The 7,418-nt window shown below is 47.1% G+C and overlaps 1 pseudogene across 1 annotated transcript; it reads left to right on the top strand.

Annotated features, from left to right (window-relative positions):
• Nucleotides 1-3,456: 3,456 nt before the first annotated feature.
• LOC145535402 (24-hydroxycholesterol 7-alpha-hydroxylase pseudogene) lies at nucleotides 3,457-6,044 on the top strand (annotated as a pseudogene). Its single transcript, XR_014075399.1, has one exon. The product of XR_014075399.1 is annotated as a 24-hydroxycholesterol 7-alpha-hydroxylase pseudogene (transcript).
• Nucleotides 6,045-7,418: the final 1,374 nt, after the last annotated feature.

Here is a 7,418-nt window from a genome sequence, read left to right as displayed (position 1 = left end):
GGGACAGACACAGGCAATAGACTGGGTCTACCCACACTCTAAAACTGACTGGGGGCCAGAATCGAGAGAAAGTGGGAGGGTGGTAAGGTGGGACAGGAATGCCCCACCCACAGGGAAGGGTCAGCCACTGCTTGTGCCTGTCCTCCTACAGGGGGGTGGGGGAAGTCTGCTGGCCTTGGATTTGGAGGGCCGAGAGGACTCTCAGGCCAGGGTGTGGGGCTCAGGGGCCGGACTGAAGTACAACCCCTGACGCAGTCACCTCCCATGGCAGCAATGGCCCCTGGCAGATGCACCCCATGCCCAGGCAGTGCTGCTTCAGCCCGGTCGTCACTCCGGGCTGTACCTTGCTTGTTGTCTTCACCGCCTTCCAGACGCAGAAGTAGACCAGCACCCAGCAAGCAAGCAGACACAGAGTCACCTCCCAGTTGAGGGCCCCGGCACGAACAGGCCATCGGAGAGCCTCAAGACTTTGTTCCTGGGGAGGGAAAGGCCATGAGAGTTGTGCCAGCAGAGGGCAAGAGACTGCGGGTGTCCAGGGGAACACGGCCCTTCCCCCAGCCCTTGAGTCTAGCCGGTTCCTCCAGTGCTTCTGAGGGGCCCGGGGCAAGCCCAGAGCCTGCAGTCCCTGCAGTCTCTGAGCCTGGACCCCCAGTCAGCCCAGCCCCATGCCATCCCCAGTGAGTCCAACAGCAGTCCCTGCTTCCCTGCCCAGGCAGGCAGGATAGGCACAGCCCACTCCGCATTCTTGGTCTCAGGACTGCAGGGCTGGTTCCCAGCGCACCCCCATGTGCATGCACCTGCACATGCCCTAAGGCCCAGACAAGATCGCAGACTTGAGCTACGTGTGGGAGACAAATGGGACCGACCGGGCTTGGCCCTGGTGCTCGACTCTCTTCCAGAAGTTGAAGTCAGTAGGCTGGTCACATGTGAACGTGGCAGCAGAGGTGTAAGGGGAAGGGGCTCACTTGGTGTTTCCACGTTTGGTGGGAAACAGCGAAGTGCTCATAAACACCTAAGAGGGACATCCAGGGCCAGCGTCAAGGCCTGATGGCACAGGCGTTCTCGGCGCCCATCATGACATCACCTGCTCAGGGGCATGGTTTCCTTTTTGTGCCTCAGCCCCTCAGATGCTCCGGCTGACCGTGGTGGGCTGATGAGAAGCGTGTGTGGTCATGGAGGCCACAGACCCAGGTGCCGGTGGAGGTGTTGTGGTTGGAGGTGCTGAAGGCCAGGGAGGCCCAGATAACCTGGTGACCCAAATGGCCCTGAAGGGCACCAGGGCCTCGGAAGTGCGGGAGAGGCGGGTGCGGCCGAAACTGGAGCCCCAGAGCCGGTGCAGGCATCTAACGCTCCGGGACCTGGTGGAGATGCTTCGCCTTGGCTGGAGGGACAAGCCATGCCAGAGCCCGGTGGCCACGCTGCCCCGGGGCCTGGTGTATGTGCTGCATCGGGACTTGGTGGGCATGTGCCCCTGTGGCCGGAGCACAAGGAAGCCAACTTGTCAATTTATATCTTATTGGAACAGAGGTGAGGGGATGGAGCAGGGAAGAAAGGGCCTACTCTAGACATTGGAATGGAGAGAAGACGGTCAGCCTGGGGATAGGAAGGGCTGCGGGGAGGGAGAACAAGAAGACGGCTGGCGGGTCTGGCCTCGGGGGTATGGGTCAGGGGTGGCAGGGAGAGATGGAGAGGGGAGATGGCCTGAGGGACTGGAAGGCCGGGGAGCAGACTTGGGGTGGGGATGGAGACAAGTGATAACAGCCAGAAGGAAACAGGCCTCTGAATGAAGAGTGGGCCTGAGGCACAGGCAAGGTTGGTGTGAGAGGGTCCCTTAGCCTCGCTGCCACCAGCTCCATCGTAGTGCTCCTCCCGCCACCCATGGAGGCAGAGATGGCCAGCCAGTCCCTGAGCCCACGCATCCAGCCCTACCACAGGGCAGTAGGGAAGGAGCTCACAGTGAATGGCAGCATGCCAACGATGTTAGTTTGCAAAGGGGCCTGGGCGGGTGGCAGGTGTCTGGGGTCATTCTAATAGTCAATTGGAGACCCCGCAAAGGTGAAGTCTAAGGATGTAGACATGCGCAGTGAGCCTGTCACCAGCTGAGGGGGCAGAGAGAATTAGAGGAACAGTTCCCACATTTACTTTGAGTTTCTTTTTCCATCCTTTTTAGCTGGCTGACTGCTAAAAACGGTGGCCAACTCAGTATTTCCATCACCTCCTGTGTCAAGCAGCTTTTCCTATCGGTTGGGATCAACCAACCAATTACGGGGTACTTTGTGCCCCTGGTTATCCCTAATCCTAGGCCAAGAAAGAGCACCTAAGATTAACCTAGGCAGTGCATCCTTCCCCAGGGCATTGATTCCTACACTGGTTGCTGATTTATTAAGGGGGCCTAACTGTTAGTTTGCTTATATTGGCCTTTGGGCACTCTTGGCCCTGTTGTTTTCCTCTGGCTGGAGGAGAAGGGTGTTTCAATATTTCTTATAGCAAAAAATAAAGCTGAACTATCATTCTCTGTCTGAATATATTTTCAAATACTGCACCTCCACAGTTTCTTGCCTTTGTCCTTGGTTTCAAGGGAAGGTTCGGGGCTTCATATAGGCTAGTTGCTGCTGAGTTGCTTCAGTCGTGTCCGACTCTGTGCAACCCCATAGACAGCAGCCCACCAGGCTGCTGGTGTCCCAGGCTCCCAATCCTAGGCTCCACCGTCCCTGGGATTCTCCAGGCAAGAATACTGGAGTGGGTTGCCATTTCCTTCTCCAGTGCATGAAAGTGAAAAGGGAAAGGGAAGTCGCTAAGCTGTGTCTGACTCTTCGTGACCCCATGGACTGCAGCCTACCAGGCTCCTCCATCCATGGGATTTTCCAGGCAAGAGTACTGGAGTGGGGTGCCATTGCCTTCTCCTATATAGGCTAGTAGTACAGTGTAATTGAAGACAATTTAGGAAGTGGAAGAAAATTAAAATGTATTATGTCTTGTCATTCAGCATTAACTGCTGTCAGTATTTTGGAATATTTTCTTAGTTTTACAGTGGCAATATTTGGCTCAGCTGGTAAAGAATCCACCTGCAATGTGGGAGACCTGGATTCAATCCCTGGGTTGGGAAGATCACCTGAGAAGGGAAAGGCAACCCACTCCAGTATTCTGTCCTGGAGAATTCCATGGATTGTATAGTCCATGGGGTCGCAGTGTTGGACATGAATCAGCGACTGTCACTTCATAAATAACAATAATGTAATATTTGAAAGTTCAGGATTAAGTTTTTCCTGGAATTAATTTAACATACACGCTTTTCCTCTTTCTAAAATTTCTTCAATTCTGTCCCGGATAGCCAGGACTTGAGAAAGACGTGGACGTGGGAGGAAGAGATGATGCAAAAATTACCTAAAAATTGGGGCGAGGAAAAGAGGCTAAAGTTTAGAAGTCCAACAAACTGCAAAAGTAACAGCGGAAAAGTTGAGTGGTCCAGTGAGTGCCCTGTTCCAGGGCGAAGAAGCAAGACTTTTCCCTTCTCTGACTCAGGAAGGTGCTAGACAAAAACATGGAATTTATTTCCCCAGCAGTGATTATAATCTTAGGTTGTGTTGCTGTTTTATTATTTCTTCAGTGGAAGAACTTGCGTAGACCGCCGTGCATAGGGGGCTGGATTCCTTGGATTGGAGCTGGATTTGAGTTTGGAAAAACCCCTCTAGAATTTATAGAGAAAGCGAGAATCAAGTATGGACCAGTATTTACAGTCATTGTTATGGGCACCCGAATGACCTTTGTTACTGAAGAAGAGGGAATTAATGTGTTTCTAAAATCCAAAGAAGTAAATTTTGAACTAGCAGTGCAAAACCCCATCTATCGTACAGCCTCCATCGCAAAGAATATCTTTTTAAAACTGCATGAGAAACTTTATATCACGGTGAAAGGGAAAATGGGGACTTTCAACCTATACAAATTCCCTGGACAATTGACTGAAGAATTACAGGAACAGTTGCAGAATTTAGGTACTCACGGGACCACAGACCTGAACAAGTTTATGAGGCACCTCCTTTACCCAGTCACAGTGAACATACTCTTTAAAAAAGGTCTGTTTCCCACAGATGAGAGGAAAATCAGGGAGTTTCACCAGCACTTTCAAGCTTATGATGAAGGTTTTGAATATGGATCCCAGTTGCCAGAATGCCTCTTCAGAAACTGGTCAAAATCCAAAAAATGGCTTCTGGCACTTTTTGAGAAAAACATCCCAGATATAAAAACGTACAAATCTGCCAAAGATAATTCCCCGACAGTAATGCAGGCTGTACTGGATCTCCTAGAGATGGAAGCAAATGAACAAAAGAGTCCAAATTATGGGCTCTTACTACTTTGGGCTTCTCTGTCCAATACTGTCCCTGTTGCATTTTGGACATTTGCATTTGTCCTGTCTCATCCCCAAATCCACAGGACCATTATGGAAGGCATAGCATCTGTGTTTGGCACAGCAGGTAAAGATAAGATTCAAGTGTCTGAGGATGACTTGAAGAAACTCCCTCTAATTAAATGGTGTATTTTGGAAACCATTCGTTTACGAGCCCCTGGTGTCATCACTCGAAAAGTGCTGAAGCCAGTTAAAATTTTGAATTACACTGTTCCTTCTGGTGACTTATTGATGTTGTCTCCATTTTGGCTACATCGAAATCCAAAGTATTTTCCTGAACCTGACCTGTTCAAGCCTGAACGTTGGAAAAAGGCAAATTTAGAGAAGCATGCTTTCTTGGACTGCTTCATGGCATTTGGGAGCGGGAAGTACCAGTGTCCTGGAAGGTGGCTGGCTCTATTGGAGATTCAAATATGTATTATTTTAATATTTTATTATTATGACTGTAGTCTTCTGGACCCATTGCCAAAACAGAGTTCTCTCCACTTGGTGGGTGTCCAGCAGCCGGAAGGACGATGCCGAATTCAGTTTAAACAAAGAAAATGATGTCTGCCTGAGGGCCAGGGCCGTCTGGAGGAATGACTGAACCCCATCCAGTAGCCCGGAGGCACCTAGACCTGAGTTTGACAAGAACACGTCACTTAATTTTATTTTAGGATTTAGTTCAAGACAATGTCCAGGTGGCGTGTGTATTTGGTATTTGAAGTGTAGACGAAGAATCTGACATCACTCTCATTGATACTGAGGCCTCAATACAGGGTAAAATGTTTCAGTGATCCAAAAAGAGGTATTCTTCAGAAGTTGGCATTGGTTTTGTACATTACTGCAGCAGTCCCCAACCTCTTTGGGACCAGACACCAGTTTCATGAAAGACAATTTTTCCACAGATCAGTGGGGGAGGCAGAGTCTTCCGTTTCTCCCACCACTCACCTCCTGCTGTGTGGACTGGTTCCTAACAGCCCAGGGCCCAATACTGATTCGTGACTGGGGATCCCTGCATTATTATATCAAAACTTTAAATAGAAATAATGTCATTTGAATGAAATTTTTCATACATTAAATTCACTGTGAAGACAACATACTTCTATTTTGAAAAAGGCTAATAGTCTTAGACTTGAAAGAGTATTAAATAATGATTTCTGGAAAGTTGCTCTTTTTCTTAATATGATTCTTAACTAGCAATTGGAATTCTTAAACCACTATTAATTTAATTATTTAAGAAACATGTCTAATGCCAAATATATGAATAAAATGATCACTTTCTAAGACCTGTGAAGTCAGGGATCATGTCTGACACTCATTTCTATCCTCCACTCTGCCTAGGACAGCACTTCTCTATAGGATATATTCAATACATGTATGTTGACTGATTTATTCATTTGTATTTTAACTAAGATGAAAGCACCCTTTTGATTCAAGGTGTTTATAATTGTAGTTGAAGAGATAATATTTTTCCTAATTTATAGAAGCTCTAAGGGACGTGTCAAGTCAAATAACATTTCAATCTACTACTTAAGACCTTTGCCTGAAATATTTACTATGAAATCCAGAAAAGAAATCCTATCATGTTCGGGGGAAATATCTGACCCCAATCACAGCGTGATTTGCCCTCTAAGAGTCAATAAAATGCCGTCTGCCTCCTTGGTTGCACAATAAATAAGCTTCGCGAAAAAATAAAAAAAATAAAAATAAAATTTCTTCAAAAACATGTACTTGGATGCACAAAAGAAGTACTGTAATGTAAGTGTTAAACATTTAATATGTTTCCATTTTCCCCTTATAATAATTCAGTGCAATTCTTCTCTATAAGTCTTTTCCTGACTGGTTATGTCCTCAAGATAGATTCCAAAGGGTAGAAGTACTGAGTTAAAAATATACTTTTCTACGGATTTTTTAAGGCTATTGGTCTATAGTAGGTGGTTGCTACTCAAAACTGTGCCCTCCCACCAGAATTCTAGTTTGCCCACCACCTTTTATTAGTAGGTCTGATTCCTCCCAAAGTAAAAAGCTTAGCTTGCAGAAGATCAAACAACTCAGAAACACTAGAACTATAACTTTATGGCCTACTGACCTTGTTTCATTTCAGTGTGGAAAGTTTGGGGATAATTAGTTAAGTCTTTGGGGGAGGAGTTAGCGCCCTCCAATGTCTAGTATTTCCTGCAACCGCACCAAATTTGCTCATCGTTTTAGTAGTTCTGTGAATTACACTGTATTTTCTACATGTACGATCAGGTTATCTGCAGATAAGGTGTTCTCAGTCACTCAGTTGTGTTCGACTCTTTGCAACCCCATAGATTATATAGCCTGCCAGGCTCCTCTGCCCATGAAATTTTCCAGGTAGGAATACTCAAGTTGGTTGCCATCCTCCAGGGGATCATCCTGACCTAGGGATTGAACCCACATCTCCTGCATTGGCAGGCGGATTCTTTACCAATGTGCCACCTGGGAAGTGACGCGGTGTTAAAATTGAAAGAAAGTCAATGTGCATCTTCACTGAGTAAAGATTCAATAAATCAGAGTAAGCCCATCCCTTGGTGGCTCAGTGGTAAAGAACCCATGTGCCAATGCAGGAGACTCGGGTTCCATCCCTGATTCAGGAAGATCCCCTGGAGTCGGAAAGGACAACCCATCCAGTATCCTTGCCTGGGAAATCCCATGGACAGAGGATCCTGGTGGGCTACAATCCATACTGTTGTGGACTAGAATACAACTGAGCAACTAAACAACAAAACAATAAGAAAGACATCAGAAGAAGTTGAGAATCTGTGTGAGGATATGATACATTCCTGTTCTTAAGAGTATGCTCCCACCATGAGACTGTGGGTATTACTTTTTTAATTTGTGTGGGTCTCAGTTGCAGCATGCAGGATCTTCAATGCAGCATGCGGGCTCTTATTTAATGGTTGCACCATATGGCATCTAGTTGGCTCACCAGGAATTGAACCTGGGCCCCCTGTATTGGGAGTGTGGAATCTTAGCCACTAGACCACGAGGGAAGTCTCTGACCTAAGTA

Source organism: Giraffa tippelskirchi, chromosome X, assembly GCF_054371585.1.
Source record: "Giraffa tippelskirchi isolate mGirTip1 chromosome X, T2T-mGirTip1v1.2.pri, whole genome shotgun sequence".
Classification (NCBI taxonomy): domain Eukaryota; kingdom Metazoa; phylum Chordata; class Mammalia; order Artiodactyla; family Giraffidae; genus Giraffa; species Giraffa tippelskirchi.
This window is presented reverse-complemented; position numbering and strand designations above follow the sequence as displayed.